Raw genomic sequence first — 19,349 nt, 5'->3', positions numbered from 1 at the left:
ATAATTCCCAGTATTATTTAAGCAAGGGGAGCACATTTGGCATCGCGGTTCATGCAACGCCATTGTGGCACCAGCGATTGGGACAGGGGCTCAAATTCTGTGCTGTCTGTATGGAATTTGTACGTGCTCCCCGTGTCTGCATGGGCTTTCCCAGGGACTCCGCTTTCCTCTCTCACTTCACAACATACCGAGTGTTGTAGGTCAATTGGGCGGCATGGGCCTGTGGGCTGAAAGGGCCATTACTGTGCTGCGTCTACATTTGAATTTAAAAGCCACTTTTGAACCCATTGAGTGTTCGCCTTCAGGCTCCTGTACCTCCTTCCTGATGGTAGCAGTGAGAAAAAGGCACGGCCTGGGCGGTGGGGGCCCTCGATGGTAGAAGTTGCTTTCTTGAGACAGCACCTCTTAAAATATCTTTAATGGAGAGAAGACTGATCCCCGTGATGGCACTGGCCGAGTTTACAACCCTCTGTATCCTTTTCCTGTCCTGTGCATTGGCACCTCCATCTCAGACAGTGATGGAATCAGTCAGAATGCTCTCCACAAGACACTGGTAGAAAGTTTCCAGATTTGTTGCTGATGGACCAAATCTCCTCCAACACCTAGCAAAATATAACACTGGTGAGCCTTCTTCACAATTGCATCGACATGGTGACCCAGGAATTTGAAATTCTTGACCCTCTCCACTGTTGACCCCAAGATGAAGACTGGTTTGTGTTCTCCTGGTTTCCCCCTCCTGAGGTCCACAATCATGACCTTGGTTTTGCCGACGTTGTGCGCAAGGTTGTTGGTGTGACACCATTCAGAGAGCTGTTCCATTTCCCTCCTACATGTTTCCTCGATGCTGTCTGTGATTCTGCCGACAACTGTGGTGTCATCGGTAAATTTGTAGATGGCATATGAATTGTGCCTGGCCACCCACTCAAGGGTGTGGACAGAATAGAGAAGTTGGCTAAGCTCACAGCCTTGGAACAGGTCAGTAACTAACAATGTTTAGATTAATGTTCCCGGCCAACCGACGATCACATAGAAACCCAATCTCTCAATATTTAACATAACATACATAACATAACATAACAATTACAGCACGGAAACAGGCCATTAGGCCCTTCTAGTCCGCACCGAACCAAACACCCCTTTCTAATCCCACCTCCCTGCACAATGCCCATAACCCTCCATCTTCTTCTCATCCATATACCTGTCCAACCTTTTCTTAAATAATACAATTGACTCCGCCGCCACTATTTCTCCCGGAAGATCATTCCACACAGCTACCACTCTGAGTAAAGAAGTTCCCCCTCATGTTACCTCTAAACCTCTGCCCCTAATTCTTAACTCATGTCCTCTTGTTTTAATCTTTCCTCCTCTTAACGGAAATAGGCTATCCACATCCATTCTGTCTATCCCTTTCATAATCTTAAATACTTCTATCAAATCCCCTCTCAACCTTCTACGCTCCAAAGAATAAAGACCCAATGTATATTTCTATACATTAACAGGGAAACTCCAAGACCCTTCACTATTTTTCTGGACAGAACAACCAACAGGCAGGGAGTACATCTGCAGGGGCCTCCTACCTCCCGCTCCAACAGGTATCCTGTTGTTCGGTGGGGTGCAGGTCAGAGAGAGATAGAACCATAGAACATTACAGCACAGAAACAGTCCCTTCAGCCCTTCTAGTCAGTGCCAAACCATTTTTCTGCCTAGTCCCACTGACTGACCCCAATCCATAGCCCTCCATACCTCTCCCATCCATGTACCTGTCCAAATTCTTCTTAAATGTTAAAAATGAGCATGCATTCGCCATCTCAGCTGGCAGCTTGTTCCACACCCCCACTACTAATGTTCCCCCTAAACTTTTCCCCTTTCACTCTTTACCCATGTCCTCTGGTTTGTACCTCACCAACCCTCAGTCCAAAAAGCCTATCTACATTTACTCTGTCTATCCCCTCATAATTTTAAACACCTCCATTAAATCTCCCCTCATTCTTCTACGCTCCAGGGAATAAAGTCCTAACCTGTTGAACCTTTCCCTGTAACCCAGTTCCTGAAGTCCAGGCAACATCCTAGTAAATCTTCTCTGCCCTCTTTCCTGTAGTTCGGTGTCCAAAACTGCACACAATACTCCAAATTTGTCATCATCAATGTCTTCTACAACTTTAAAGGAGGGGTGGTCCACCAAGCTGAAGGTCTACTGAGCAGTGGTCCTTACCATCCTCCTTTAAGCCCGTGAGACCTGGACTGTCTACAGCAGACACACCAAACAGCTCAACCACTTTCACCTGAGCTGTTTCCGCAGACTCCTCCACATCAGGTGGCAGGACAAAGTCCCCGACACGGAAATCCTGGAACGTGCTGGGCTCTGCGGCGTCTACACCCTCCTGCTGAAAGCCCAAGCCAGGTGGGCTGGACAAGTGGTCAGAATGCCAGACAGTCGATTGCCTAAGCAATTGTTGTATGGAGAACTGTGTCAGGGCAAGCGCTCAGTTGGGGGGCAGAAGAAATGTTACAAAGACTGCCTCAAAGTGTCCCTCAAAGGCCTGGGTGTCGACATCAATACGTGGGAGATGCCTGCCCCCGACCATCCAGCTTGGTGCAGCAAGATCACCACAGGAGTCCATCATCGAGGTGCAACGAAAGCGTGCTGTGCGCAAGGCCCGAGCAGCATCCACTGCCACAACAGCACCCACCCACTTGTGTCCCAAATGTGGGTGAGCCTTCAGGGCCCAGATTGGCCTCTCCAGTCACCTCCAAACCCAAAGCCATCAATCTCCCATTTGACTTTGAAGCCATGGTCATCTTTGACCATGGAGGACGAACAACAACAGCAGAAACGTCCAACTTTACCAGAACATCCCAACTCCTGGACTCAATACTTTGATCTATGAAGGCCAACTTGCCAAAATCTCTCTTTACCACCTTATCCACTAGAGACACCATTTCAGGGAATTACATTCCTGTATTCCCAGATCCCTGTGTTCTACCCCACTCCTCAGTGCCCGACCATTCACCGTGTACGTCCTTTCTTGGCTTGTCCTTCCAAAATGCGACACCTCACACTTGTCTGCATTAAATTCCATCGGCCATTTTCCAGCCCATTTTTCCAGCTGGTCCAGATCCCTCTGCAAACTTTGAAAACCTTCTTCACTGTCCACAACGTCTCTAATCTTAGTGTCATCTGTAAACTTGCTGATCCAATTGACCGACCACCTTATCATCCAGATCATTGATATAGATGTCCTCTCAGTGGAAACCAACAGCAGTGGCCTCCTCTAATATACAGCAGAGGGCCATAAGACTCGTAACACCAGGTTTAGGAACAGCTGCTCCTCCTCCACTATCAGACTCCTCAACCACAAACTCAATCAGGGACTCATTTAAGGGCTCTGACTTTGGACATTATTGTTTCCTGTATTTGCACAGTTTGTTTACATTTCTTTCTTTGTTTAGATTTTGCTCTCTTGTATAAGTAGGTTTTCTTGACTACAGTTTTTTGTACTGCTAATAAGTGGAAATTCTGCCTGGCCCACAGGAAAAAGAATCTCAGGGTTGTGTGTGATATCATCTATGTAGTCTGACAATAAATCCAAACATATCCCTGCTTATTGGAAGAGATTGCTGGGGCCTTGACAAAGATCATTGCATCCTCACCAGAGCCAAGTCCCAGAGGACTGGAGAGCAGCTAATGTTGTACCTTTTGTTCACGAAGGAAAATGGAGATAATCTGCAAAATCATAGGCCAATAAGCCTTACATCAGGGGTCGGGAAATTATTGGGAAGGATGCTTAAGGATAACGATCATGCGTTGGGAAAATTATAGTCAGATGAGGGCTGGTCAGCATGGCTTTGTGGGGGAACAGATCTGCCTGTGGACTCAGCTCCACTTACCTGTCCTTTCATCAACCCTTAATAACCCAACACTGCAAATATCTATCTATCTGCACTGCAGAGAAATGGATGGGAGGTCAATCCACAGGACTATAAGAACAGCAGAGAGGATCACTGGAGTCTGCATCCTCCCCCACCGATCTACTGGAATTATTGTCTGAAGAGGGCATGCAAAATCTGCACCCTGCACACGGCATCTTCCAGCTGCTCCCGTCGGGGAAGAGATCCAGGAGGATCAGAGCCAGCGCCACCAGGCTGAGGATCAGCTTCTTCCCACGGGCAGTGAAAAGGTTGAACAACCAAAGGAACCGCTCACACTGACCATCTGAGACTCTCATGTTCATGAACCAATATTTATTTATTTATTTGTAGAGATGAATTGTTTGTCTGTATGTGTGTTACGCACCAAGGGCTGGAGAATGTTGTTTCATCAGGTTGTAGTTGAACAATCAGATGAAAATAAACTTGACATAACGAAATCTATTCAATGAGGCAGCCTCTACTGGCTTGTTGGGCAGGAAACTCCACAAATTCATTCCTCCCCGGGCAAAGCAGTTCTTTCTCAGCTCCATCCTAAGTCAGCTACCTTGAATCTTGACACTACGTTTCCTAGTTCTAGTCTCACCTACCAGTGGAAACAACTTTCCTGCTTCTATCTTAACTATTCCTTTCATAACTTTATATATTTGTAAAAGATCCTCTCTCATTCTTCTGAATTCTAGCGAGTATAGTCAAAGGGGATTCAGTCTCTCTCCACAGGTTAATCCCCACATCTCTGCATTCAACCTGGTGAACCAGGCCAGCACCAAGTCCAAAGGCAGCTGACTCGTTCTCCAGTGAGGGGACCAGAACTGCACCCAGTACTCCAGGTGTGGCCTCACCATAGCTCTGTACAGCTGCTGGGGAACCTCCCTGATCTTAATTTCAATCCCTCCAGCAATGAAAGCCATCATTCCATTTACCACCTTCATAGCCTGTTGCAACATAAAGCGGCCTTTTGTAATTTTTGCATACGTGCTTCCAATTCCCTCTGCCCTGCAGCCGGCTGGAATCTTTCACCATTTTCATGACAAGCTGACCTTCTATTAACGACCTCGTGTTTACCAACATCCGTCTGGACTCAATTATTTGATTTATGAAGGCCGATGTGCCAAAAGCTCTCTTTACAACCCTGTCCACCTGTGATGCCACTTTCAGGAATTATGTGTCTGTATTCCCAGATCTCTCTGTTCTACCCCACTCCTCAGTGCCCGACCATTCACCGTGTACGTCCTTTCTTGGCTTGTCTTTCCAAAGTGCAACACCTCACACTTGTCTGATTTAAATTCCATCTTCCATTTTCCACCCAGCTAGTCCAGATCCCTCTGTAACCTCTGAAAACCTTTCTATCCGGGTGTTCAGTGGACCTTGGAATTCAGCAAGGTGTTGAACAAGAACCCGTTTCGTCGGCTGATTGTGAGGGTGCAGGAAATCCATGGTGACTTGATAGTTTGGAAGTGACAATGGCGAGCTCATGGAAGGCAGAGGGGAGGGGTGAAGGGCTGTTTTTCAGGCTAAATGACGGCGACCAGTGATGCTCTGTACAAATCAAAGTGGACCCCTTGTTGTTTGTGATATTCATAAATGGATGAAAACGTGAGTGGGCGGGTAAGTTTGCAGATGATACAAAGCTGCGGGGAGCTGCGAGAAGTGTAGAGGATTTACAAAGAATACAACAGGATTATAGACTACAAGACCATCGGAGCAGAAGTAGGCCCATCAAGTCTGCCCCGCCGTCCTAACGTGCGCTGATCCATTCTCCCTCTCAGCCCCACTCCCCAGCTTTCTCCCCATAACCTTTGATCCCCTGACTCTTCAGATATTTATCAATCTCCACCTTAAATATACCCGGCCTCCACAGCTGCCCGTGGTAACAAATTCCAGAGGTTCACCACCCTCTGGCTCAAGAAACCCCTCTGTTTTAAATGGGTGCCCTTCACTCCTAGCATCGTGCCCTCCTGTCCTAGGCTCCCCCACTGTGGGAAACAACTTTGCCAGTCTGCTCTGCCCAGGCCTTTCAACATTTAAAATGCTACTAGGAGTGTCTCCCCCCCCCCCCCCCCACCACCCCCTCCATTCTGCTGATATGGACAGAGAGATGGCAGATGAAGTTTAATCTGGGAATGTGTGAGGTGTCGCAGTTTGAGAGGTCTAATATAAGTGGATCGTATACAGTTAATGGCAGGACACTAAAACGTGTCCACGTGCACAGGGATGTGAGGATCCAGGTCCACAGCTCATTGACCATGCAAGTGGACAGGGTGGTAAAGAAGGAGTGTGGAATGCTGGGCTTCAGTGGGTGGGGCCCTGAGTATCAATGCACAGAGGTCGTGTGGCAGTGATACAAAATTTTGGGGAGGCCCCACTTGGATAGGGTGTGTAATTCAGGAAGTGGCGACGACTCCCTCCGCATCTCCCTTGTGCGCTCATTAGGGCCGGCCACTGGGTGTATTTGAGGCAGAGATCGACAAGTTCTTGATTAGCCAGGGCATCAAAGGTGATGGGGAGAAGGCCGGGCAGTGGGGCTGAGTGGGGAAAATGGATCAGCTCATGATTAAATGGCAAGGCAGACTCAGATGGGCTGAATGGCCCTGTGTCTTATTGGCCTTTTGTATGAAAAGAGTATGGATAGAGCAGACAGCCAGCGTCTTTTTCCCATGGCAAATTATCAGACGACATGTGCTTAAGGTGAGTGGAGGAAAGTTGAGGGGAGATGTCAGAGGTGAAGGTTTTTTAAAAACACACACAGGGAGTGGGGTGAGTGCCTGGAATGTGTGGTGGGGGACAATACTTGAGACTTATTCTATAGGAACATTTAAAAGACACCTAGACTGGCACATGGATTGGAAAACAAGTCGTACGAGGCAAGGTTAGCAGAGATGGGACTTTTCTCTCTGGAGCGTAGAAGGATGAGAGGAGATTTGATAGAGGACTACAGGATGATGAGAGGCCGAGATAGGGTGGACAGGCAGCGCCTGTTTCCCAAGGCAGGATCAGCAAACACCAGAGGATATGTGTACAAAGTGAAGGGAGGGAAGTTTAGGGGAGACGTCAGGGGAACTTTTTTTTACAAGACAGATGGGGGCCTGGAATGCCTTGCCAAGGATGGTGGTGGAGGCTGGAACATTAGGGGCATTTAAGTGACTCTTAGACAGGCATATGGATGGAGGTAAAATAGAGGTTTACATGGGTAGGGAGGGTTTAGTCCTTTTTTTAAAAGGAATATATGGATCAGTACAGCATTGAGGGCCGAAGGGCCTGTACTGTGCTGTAGCGTTCCATGCACTCCATTCTAAGATGCGGGGCGGGGGGGGGGGGGAGCGGTTTATGAACTCTGAGAGGAAAGGGGAAGATTGATGGTGGGGAATGGGTCAACGCAACTGTGGACTGAAGGGCCTGCCCTGCCCTGCTTTGGTTCACTGGCATTCACTGGAGGGAAGGAAATCTGCTCCCCTCACCCACTGCGGTGAACTCAGGGCAAACTGCCACAGAGTTGGCTCCCCTCTGAAACAGCTGAGCAGGTTCAGCTGGACGGGTACCAACTGGTAACAACCTTTCCTTGCGAAGTAAATGATTCGATCAAAATATATCGTCATTTCCCGGCTCAACATTTGAGAGTCCCATGCACTCAAATAATGGGATTTTGAATGTTATCTTCCCTTGGTTTTGTCACACACTTACCCAGCAACATTTAAACGACATCCTTGCCAATGTTACTCAGATGATTTATGCAAACTGCGTACTCTACTCTGCAGCCTCCAACATTTTCTTCACATTTATAAATGGGACTTGGCTGACCCTCCCTCCTCGAGTGGCCTGGGGAGCTCAGCGCTCACCGCACCAGCCAGCAGGGTTCGAATCCGGCACTGACCATAAGGAGCTTGTACGTTCTTCCCGCGACCACATGGGTTTCCTCCCACCCTTCAATACCTACGGAGGATAATTGGGGTATTTTGGGTGGCACGGACCCGCGGGCTGGAAGGGCCTATTACCGTGCTGTATGTCTAAATTAAAATCAAATTAAAATTAAGTTAATTCCCAGTCTGCTGACTGAACACAGATCAAATTTCAAAGACAGCTGCCACACGTCTGAATGAATTTAACCCCCAACGTGCTTTCCACCAGGTGCTGGAACTTAAAAGATTCTCTCAAAATCATTCTTATAGAGAAATAGAACTGGACTTATCCAGAGAAATGCACGGTCCTATCAAATAAAGAATCACCCCATGGAATCACAAGATGTTTTACGCGAGCCATATTTTGATATCTGACTAAGACAAAATTCACCTCTTTGCAATGTTTGCAACAAGATCACAAGATGTAGCAGCAGAAGTTGGCCCACTGGCCCATCAGGTCCGCTCTACCATTCTAATCACGACCTGATCCATTCTCCCACTCAGCCCCACTCCCCGGCTTTCTCCCCATCACCCTGATACCCTGACTAACCAAATATCTGTCAATCTCTGTCTTAAATACACTCAATAACCTCGCTCCACAGCCGCCTGTGGTAACAAATCTCACAAAAACTTTCCGTATCGGTTTTAAATTGATGCTCTTTTATCAAGATATTATGCCCTCTTGTCTAGAAGAAACGGCCATGAGGAAGAGATCAGGAGGGAGATCGATCAGCTCGTTGAGTGGTGTCACGCCAATAACGTCAGCAAAATCAAGGAGATGATTGTGGATTTCAGGAGGAAGTCAAGGGAACACGACCCAGTCCTCATCGAGGGCTCAGCAGCAGAGTGGGTCAAGAGCTTCAAATTCCTGGGTGTCAACATCTCCGAGGATCTGTCCTGGAGCCTCCACGTTGATGCAATCACGAAGAAGGCTGGCCAGCAGCTGTACTTTGTGAGGTGTTTGAGGAGATTCAATAGGTCAACAAAGACCTTGGTAAACTTCTCCAGGTGGAACATGGAGAGTATTCTGGCTGGTTGCATCACTATCTGGTACGGAGGCACCAACTCTCAGGACAAAAATAATCTCCAGAGGGTTGTTAACTTGGTCTGCGACATCACGGGCACCAGACTTCACTCCATCGAGGACATCTACAAGAGGCAGTGTCTTAAAGAAGCAGTCTCTATCCTCAAAGACCCCCCCACCACCCAGGCCATGCCCTCTTCACTCTGCTACCATTGGGGTAAAGGTACAGGAGCCTGAAGATGAGCACTCAGCGGCACAAGGACAGTTTCTTCCCCTCCACCATCAGATTCCAGAATGATCAATGAACCACAGACACTGCCTAACTTATTGTGCAGTATTAGTTATTTTTTATGGTAATGTTGTAAGATGATTATAATATGAATGTTTGCCCTGTGACACTGCCGCAAAACACCGAACTCCGTGGTTTGTTCATGACAATAAATTCTGATTCTAGGATCACCGGCCATGGGAAACATCCTTGCCACATCAACTCCATCCAGTCCTTTCAGCATTCGAAATGCCTCTGAGAGTCCCCTCCAGTGACTACAGTCCAAGAGGTGACAATCACTCCTCATTTACTAGAACGATACCAGGAACAAAAGGGTTAGTGAATCTTCTCCAACGCCAGCAAGTCTTTTCTCAAATACAGTGCCCAAAACTGTACTCCGTACTCCAAGGAAGCCTTATAAAGCCTCACCATGCCATCCCTGCTCTTGAATACTATCCTTCTAGTTATGGCACTAACATGGAATTCACTTTCTTCACCACCGACTCATCCTGGGGGTCAACCTTTAGGGCATGGGTAGACAACCTACAGCCCGTAACCAGCACTGCAGCCACCTCCCCCCTCCCGTTCACTCTCAACTTATTAAAAGGCCGAAGCCAAATACAACATGGCGGCCTCCAGGACCCGCTCTCGTGAGACCTCCTTGTCGCCCCTGCATCAGTGTGGCCCGCTGGTCAACCACTGACAGATCATCCGGCCCACATATGGCAAAAGGTTGCCCACCCCTGCTTTAGGGTATACTTCGCACCTTGAAATTTTGAGTTTTTTCCCCATCCATGAATGATCCATCTCAAACTATGGATCAATCAACTCCATCAGCCCTGATACAGGGTCTTTGACCTCCCCTCTGCCTCCACAGATGCTGCTGGATCTGCTGAGCTCCACCAATCATCTCCCTCAGTTGTCAAAGTTTGCACTTGGAAGGTTCAGTGTAGGTTGGGCCAACCAGGAGGTACGAGTGAACCTCCAGCTGCTTCACCCACTCAGCATTGCACCTCTTTGAGTCTCAAATTCTTCATCGTACTTTTAGAACCATTGAAAAACAGGCCTTTTGGCCCTTCTAGTTTGTGCCAAACCATTTTTACCTAGACCCGAAGTCCTGCACCCAGTCCATAGCCCTCCCTCTCCTATCCATCTACCTGTCCAAATCCTTCTTAAATGTTAAACTTGAACCCACATTCACCACCTCTGCTGGCAGCTCATTCTACCCATCCCCCAACTACTCTCTGAGTGAAGAAGTTCCCCCTCATGTTCCCCTGAAATTTTCCCCTTTCACCCTTAACCCATGTCCTATGGTTTGTATCTTATCACCCTCAGTGGAAAAAGCCGATCTACATTTACTCTGTCTACCTCCTCATAATTTTAAATACCTCGATCAAATCTCCCCTCATTCTTCTATGCTCCAGGGAATAAAGTCCAAACCTGTTGAACCTTTTCCTGTAACGCAGTTCCTGAAGTCTGGGCAACATCTAGTAAATCGTCTCTGCCCTTTTTCTATCTTATTGATATCTGTCCTGTAGTTCAGTGACCAAAACTGCACACAATGCTCCACTTTTGGCCTCACCAATGTCTTATACAACTTTACCATAATATCTCAACTCCTGGATTCAATACTTTGATTTATGAAGGCCAATATGCCAAAAGCTCTCTTTACAACCCTGTCCACCTGTGATGCCACTTTCAGGGAATTACATTCCTGTATTTCCAGATCCCTCTGCTCTATCCCATTCCTCAGTACCCGATCATTCACCGTGTACGTCCTTTCTTGGCTTGTCCTTCCAAATGCAACACCTCACACTTGTCTACATTAAATTCCATCGGCCATTTTCCAGCCCATGTTTCCAGCTTGTCCAGATCCCTCTGAACCTTTGAGAACCTTCTTCACTGTACACAACACCTCCAATCTAAGTCTCATCTGTAAACTTGCAGATCCAATTTCCCACATTATCATCCAGATCATTGATATAGATGACAAACAACAATGGTCCCAGCACCGATCCCTGAGGCACCTCTAGTCACAGGCCTCCAGCCTGAGAAGCAATCATCGGTAAAAAGACTTCACAGAACAGATTGTGCCTGGCCTGGATTCAGAAGTCACATGAAATTTAAACTGGCTGTGCTGTTTACACATACAGTTGCCAGCAATGGGTTGATTTATTGCTGAATTGACTTACACTTACCAGCTGACCTTCGAACCGCTTAGTTCACTCAAAGTCAAACTCAGCACTAAGTCTTTTTTTAAAAAACATGGGACCTGCTTTTGAACACTTCGTACATGCCTTACAAACACAAGATTTGCTTCAGCCGGTTCTCCTTCTGAAGAGAAGGGCAGTCCATTCCATTGAACATTACAGCTCAGGGCCTTTCAGTCTATGCCAAATGACTATTCTCCGTCATCCCACTGACCTCCATCCCCCTCCCATCCATGTACCTGTCCAAATTCTTCTTAAAATTTAAAAATGAGCCGCATTCACCGCTTCAACTGGCAGCTCGTTCCACATTCCCACCACACTCTGTGCGATGAAGTTCCCCCTCTTGTTCCCCCCTAAACTTTTCCCCTTTCACCCTTTACCCATGTCCTCTGGGTTGTATCTCACTGACCCTCAGTGGAAAAAGGCGACCTACATTTACTCCATCTGTCCCCCTCATCATTTTAAACACCTCCATCAAATCTCTCCTCATTCTTCTACGCTCCAGGGAATAAAGTCCTAACCTGCTAAACCTGTCCCTGTAACTCAGTTCCTGAAATCCAGGCAACATCCTAGTAAATCTTCTCTGCCCTCTTTCCATCTTATTGATAGCTTTTTTGTAGTCAGGTGACCAAAATTTGTGTAGGGGTTAGCGCGACCCCACCGGGATTCGAATCCCGCGCTGCCTATGAGGACGCTGCACTTTCTCCCCGTGCCTACATGGGGTTTCCATGGGGGCTCTGGTTTTCTCCCACCGTTCAAAGGTTAAGTGGGTGCATTTAGGCGGGACGAGCTTGTGGGCTGAAATGCTGTACATCCAAATTAATTGTTTTTTTCAAAACTGCACACAATACTCCAAATTTAGCCTCACCAATATCTTGCACAATTCCACGGACTTTGGGTTTCCCAAACCACTTGTCATAAATGAAATACTCATTTAAACTGTTGTAAGGAAACATGGCAGTCATTCTCCACATGACAAACACCCACACTAAAGATTTTAAAAACTGTCTGACAGCCAGGCTTCAGTGTTGTTTAAAAGACAAATATTGGCCGGGGCAAAGAGAAGAAAATCTTGCATTTGGCACTGAAATAGGATCGTGGAATTCATTTGTTAGACCCACCATCTGAAGACTATAATTAGGACAAGAGCAATGGGAGACTTTGAAAACTGAATTGATCAAAGAGTTTACGTGGGTTGAAGACCTTATAACTATGTAACCATATACAGCACAGAACAGGCCAGTTTGGCCCTACTAGTCCATGCCGGAACAAATCCCTGCCATCCTAGTCCCACTGACCAGCACCTGGTCCATACCCCTCCAATCCTCTCCCCTCCATGTAATTATCCAGTCTTTCCTTAAATGTAAATAACGTCCTTGCTTCAACCCCCTCTGCCGGAAGCTCATTCCACATCCCAACCACCCTTTGCATGAAGAAATTTCCACTCATGTTCCCCTTATAATTTTCCCCCTTCAATCTCAAACCATGGCCTCTGGTTTGAATATCCCCCACTCTTAATTGAAAAAAGGCTATCCACATTTACTCTGTCCCTTTTAAAATCTTAAACACCTCTATCAAGTCCCCCCTCAATCTTCTACGCTCCAGAGAAAAAAGCCCCAGGTTGTTCAACCTTTCTCTGTAACTCAAACCCTGAAATCCTGTCAACATTCTCGTGAACTTTCTCTGCACTCTCTCTATTTTGTTTATATCTTTCCTATAATTTGGTGACCAAAACTGTACACAGTACTCCAAACTTGGCCTCATCAATGCTTTGTACAATTTCATTATAACATCCCAACTCTTGAATTTATGAAGGCCAACATTCCAAATGCCTTCTTCACACCATCTACCTGAGTATCAACTTTGAGGGTACGATTTAAATCCCTTTGTTGCTCTGCACTCCTCAATAGCCTACCATTTAATGCATATGACCTATTTAGATTTGCCTTTCCAAAATGCAACACTTCACACTTATCTGTATTAAATTCCATCAGCCATTTCTCAGCCCACACCTCCAGCCTTCCTAAATCACCTTTTAATCTACGGTAATCTTCCTCACTGTCCACAACACCACCAATCTTTGTATCATCTGCAAACTTACTTATCCAATTCTCCACCCCTTCTTCCAGATCGTTAATATATATAACAAACAATAGTGGACCCAGGACCGATCCCTGAGGAACTCCACTAGTCACCGGCCTCCAATTGGACAAACAATTTTCTACCACTACTCTCTGACACCTCCCATCTAACCATTGCTGAATCCATAACTGAACTTTCAGGAGAGCTGGTGAAAGAGTGGACATGGATATTGAGGGCGCTATATAAATAGTCGTTTAAATTTCCAGAAGACATTTTATTGATATCCTTCACTGAACGTGATGAAATTGAAAACAAGTCACCGAAATAGTTCAGGAAAATGCTGAGTAGCACGAGGTGGAAATGGCACATTAGGCAGGTACATAAATTATGTTCAACGAAGCCCATGAAAGTCTGTAAAAGAGCCACATACTGGGACAGTAGCCATCAGAGAGAAAGCCACCTGTGCAAGTTCTCTAATGTTATGCAGGTTAGTGGCAGCTGGAAGCATTAAATCACCGATAAAGATAGATTAAACAAATGTATCAGGTCAGGTTTATTTTCATGAAATTTGCTGTTTTATGGCAGCGGTATCGTCCATTTCAGATGCAAAAATCCAAAATTTAAATTTTAACATACAGCACAGTTACAGGTCCTTTCGGCCAACGAGCCCACACCGCCCAATTAGACCAAATACTGGTACAATCTCCATAGGTTTTGGGAGGGTGGGAAGAAACCAGAGGTCCTGGGGAAAACTCCTTACAGACAGTGCTGGATTCAAACTGAGCTCACTGGCGCTGTCATCACGTTGTGGTAACCGTGCCAGCCTATAAATTACAATCCCAACAGACAAGCTTTTTTAAAATAAATAATTTGTGCAAAAGGACAAACCAGAAAGGACGTACACGGTGAATGGTTGGGCACTGAGGAGTGCGGAAAAACAGAGGGATCTGGGAATACAGGTGCATAATTCCATGAAAGTGGGGTCACAGGGGGATAGAGTTGCAAAGAGAGCTTTTGGTGTCTTGGTCTTCATAAATCAAATTATTGAGGCCAGGAGTTGGGATGTTATGGTAAAGTTATATAAGACATTGGTGAGGCCAAAAGTGGAGGATTGTGTGCAGTTTTGGTCACCGAACTACAGGACAGATATCAATAAGATAGAAAGAGGGCAGAGACAATTTACTAGGATGTTGCCCGGGCTTCAGGAGCTGAGTTACAGGGAAAGGTTCAACAGCTTAGGACTTTATTCCCTGGAGTGTAGACAGGGCAGGATTAACCAAGTGCGGGGCCTGTGACATATGTTATAACCATGTAACAATTACAGTACGGAAACAGGCCATCTCAGCCCCTCTAGTCCACATAGATTCGTGAAGTTCTCCTGTCCATAACCCTCCAATCCCCTCCCATCCATGTACTCATCCAACCCTCTCTTAAATGACAAAATTGACCCTGCCGCAACCACCTCTTCCGGAAAGTCATTCCACTCAGCCACCACTCTCTGAGTGAAGAAGCCACCTCTCATGTTAATTCTAAACTTTTTCCCCCAACCTTTAACTTATGACCCCTCGTTCCAATCTCACCTACCCGCAAGGTGTAATAGTACGGATTCTATCACTGATGTATATATGTGTATATTGTAGTATAGGATGGCTGTGATTGGCTGAGAGCATAGCCACGCCTACTGGCAGGTCTTAAAGGATTGCTCCTAGCCAGACCCAGATCATTCTGGACTGGTCGACCTACATGTGATACACTCTAGTCTTTTGTTAATAAAAGCCTTGGTTCGGATCAACAAGTCTTTGATTCTTTCGACGTATTTTACAATTTTATTAACAAAAATTTTTCAAGGGATGGAGCGTATGCGGCGACCCGAACGCCTCAACATCGACCTGCAGTCAGCTACTGCCCTGAATGACTTCAAGCACTAGGTGAGATGTTTCAAGGCTTACCTACAACTCTCTGACCCTGCCGTGGTGGAGGATGGCTAGTATTGATGTCTACGGTGTCCCTGAGGGTCTACGAGAGCATCCAGGATGCAGCCATCTACACCGCAGCCATGAAGGTGCTGAAAGGACTCTACGAGCGACCTGTGAACAGGGTCTACGCCCGGTACAAGCTAGCGACCAGGAAGCAACTGCCTGGTGAGTCCTGTAGAGCTTACCTCCAAGCACTAAGGTTACTGGGCAGAGCCTGTGCCTGCACAGACAGAACTGCAGCTGAGACCACCGACAATCTCATTTGGGATGCTTATGTGGCCGAGGTCCGATCAAATGAGGTGAGGCAGCGCCTGCTAGAGCACGGGGGAGAAAACCCTAGAGGACGCGACCCAGATCGCAGAGACAATGGAGGCTGCGGTCTTAAGTATGGACGCTTACTCTCAGCGCTGGACCCCACACTATGAAGTGAGTAGGATTCCTGCTCTTAACCCTACTGCCCCACGGCCCACCGACGGCCTGTCAGCCGCCGCTACACTGCCTGATGCGACCCCAAAGTGCTACTTCTGTGGGAGGGACAAGCACAGCAGGTCCCAGTGTACGGCGAGGAAAGCCAGGTACCAGAAGTGCCTTAAAAATGGCCACTTTGCTGTAGTCTGTCGCTCCAAAATGGCCACCGCCAAACACAGTGCCTCGCGTGAGGCCCAACCACCATCCCCTCATTCAAACTTCTCTTCATCAGAGCTCTCGTCCAATGAGAGTGAGGGCTCGATCGCGCGACAGCACCTGACGTCACGGTGCAGGCGCCACTCGTGGAAGGGACATTCCACTCTTGCCGCGATGACTTTGGTCCGCTTGGACAGCCCCAGCCATTCGCCACTGACAGCTCCAGTGATGTCACCACGCACACGTAGTGCACTTCAGGCTGGACGCTGCGTGATGTCATCACGTAAGACTCCACTGTTCCCAGCACAGGTCACTGCGTCAGTGACCCTGGACCAGGACTGCCCCCATCCCCTTACAAAAGCAATGGAACTGATTAAAGTGCATGGACACCATACCAATTGCTTATTTGACACTGGGTCAACCGAGAGTTTTATCCGTCCAGACCTGGCCCACCGTTGCGGACTGGTTATTCTCCCCACTGACCAGAGGATTTCATTGGTGACCAGGTCGCACTCGACTGGGGTAAAGGGGTACTGCGTGGTGACCCTGAAAGTCCAGGCTATAACATTTACCGATTTTAAACTGTTAGTCCTCCCCCAACTGTGTGCTCCTGTATTGCTGGGACTGGATTTTCAGTGCCAGTTCCAAACTGTTTCTCTGCACTATGGGGGGCCCCACACACCCCACTCTCTGACTGTGACCACTCCACCCCGGAGGCCTCCAGCCAGCGACAGTCCACACCACCACCCCTCACGACCCTCCAGGTCGCTCCTCCAGCACTCTTCGCAAACCTCACCCCTGGCTGGAAACCAGTGGCCACCAAAAGGCGGCAGTATAGTTACGAAGACAGGAAGTTCATCAGAAGCGAGGTGCGCAGACTGCTGGACGAGGGCATTATCGAACCCAGCTCAAGTCCCTGGAGGGCCCAGGTGGTGGTTGTTAAAAACGGGGAGAAGCAACGGATGGTGGTTGACTACAGCCAGACAGTCAACCACTTCACGCTTCTGGATGCGTACCGCCTCCCACGGATCAAGGATGTGGTGAATCAGAATAACTGGACAGGCTGCAGAGACTCCACGAGGAGCTCTGTCATCCGGGAGTCACTAGGTTCGCGCACTTCGTTAAGGTCCGCAACCTGCCCTACACGATCAAGGAGATTCGCTCCATGACCCGAGCCTACCCGGTGTGCGCTGAGTGCAAGCCCCACTTCTTCAGCCCAGAGAACACCCACGTCATCAAAGCCACCCAACCCTTTGAACATCTAAGCATGGACTTCAAGTGGCCCCTATCGTTGACCAACCGCAACACCTACATTCTTAAGGTGATCGACGAGTACACTCGCTTCACGTTCACTGTGCCCTGCTCGGACATGACCGCCTCCTCAGTCATAGAGGCCTTGCACAGCATCTTCGCCATCTTCAGGTACCCCAGTTACATCCATAGTGACCGGGGGTCCTCGTTTATGAGCGCAGAGCTGCGGCAGTACCTTCTGGAGTGTGGTATTGCTTCGAGCAGGACCACCAGCTATAACCCACGTGGTAATGGGCAGGTCGAAGGAGAAAATGTCACCGTCTGGAAAGCGGTTACGCTTTCCCTCCGGTCCAAAGTTTTTCACTCCGGTCCAAGGCCTCCCCACCACTCACTGGCAGAATGTGCTCACTAGCGCCCTACGTTCCATCCGCTCCCTCCTATGCACCGTGACGAACACCACCCCCCATGAAAGGATGTTCTCTTTCCTGAGGAAATCCGAATCGGGAACAACCACGCTGGCGTGGCTCACAGTTCCTGGCCCTGTCCTCCTGTGACGCCACGTCCAGTACTCAAAGATGACCCTCTGGTGGACTGGATGATGCTACTCCATGCATACATTGAGTACCTGGACGGGCTGGAGGACATGGTCTCAGTAAGGGACCTAGCCCAAGCCGGATCAGACCTGGCATCGCTCCCAACACAATCTCCTTCAAATCCGTCTCCCCTAGGTCACGTGCTTGAACAGAGGGATCAGTATTACCCCACCAGTGGCAGTGGCAACAACTTGGGCCAGCCGGTCGAACACGCCATTGGGGAATTGAGCGAGGCGGTGTACGCACCCAACGATCCTACCAGCGACACGACTCCAGCGTCCCCAATCCCAGCACCACAGCAGTCGCGCCGGACGATCAGGCCCCCCGACCGTTACAGCCCCTAACATCCCACCAGTCTTTCTCTCCCCCCCTTTTTGTTACAGCCCCTCCGTTCACCCCGGGGTCAGTTCTCCAAGAAGGGGTGAATGTAATAGTACGGATTCTATCACTGATGTATATATGTGTATATTGTAGTATAGGATGGCTGTGATTGGTTGAGAGTGTAGCCATGCCGACTGGCAGGTCTTAAAGGATTGCTCCTAGCCAGACCAGGTCATTCTGGACTGGTCAACCTACTTGTGATACGCACCAGTCTTCTAGTTAATAAAAGCCTTGGTTTGGATCAACAAGTCTTTGGTTCTTTCGACATGCACTGCACAAGGGGAAGAGCCTATTCACATCGACTCTTTCTATCCCCCTATAATTTTAAACACCTCTATCAAATCCCCCCCTCAACCTTCTACGCTCCAATGAATAAAGACCCAGTCCATTCAATCTTTCTCCGTATTCTAGATACTGCAATCCAGGCAACATTTTAGTAAATCTTCTCTGCACCCTCTCTACCTTATTGATATCCTTCCTATAATTTGGAGACCAGAACTGCACACAATATTCCAAACCTGACCTCACCATTGCCTTGAACATATAATGGCACTGCCCGGCCCCAAATTTAAAAAAAATACACATAAATATTAAAACATCTAGATCGTTTAAAAGAGAGAACAAAAGGGGCAAGTAGGATATCAAATGCCTGGGGGAGGTCAATTTAGAGGAGAGAGATCAACTCAAAGTGATAAATCATTGGAAATGGAGCCTCGTGCACGTTAACGAACGGATACAAACGTGTGTGGGTGTCGGTGACTTGAAGGCATAGGTCCTCCGGCTTTCTGACGGCTCAGTGACAGTCTGCCGCGGCCTAATCTAAACACGGGGCAGCAGCGTGACAAACAGCCTGCTATTGCTTAATCCCCACGGAACGGCGGAGAGAGGGGTGCACGTGCGCGTTATGTTCATCAGGCAGCAGGTGGATGGATTGTTTTCCCTGAGGGGACTGCGTAGTTTTTAAGCTGCTTTGAACAAGTGAGAAGGGAGGGAGAGATCATTAGATCATGACTCATCCAACTTTATCTTTGCAAGTATTCACTAGTGTGGAATCTCAATTATTTTCATTTCAGGTCAACATTAGGCCCTTTCAAACTGCCATGTAAAACGGGATTGA

The sequence above is a fragment of the Narcine bancroftii genome, chromosome 1 (genome assembly GCF_036971445.1).
Source record: "Narcine bancroftii isolate sNarBan1 chromosome 1, sNarBan1.hap1, whole genome shotgun sequence".
In the NCBI taxonomy this organism is placed as follows: Eukaryota; Metazoa; Chordata; class Chondrichthyes; order Torpediniformes; family Narcinidae; genus Narcine; species Narcine bancroftii.
The sequence above is the reverse complement of the archived record's forward strand: the minus strand, read 5'-3'. Positions refer to the sequence as shown.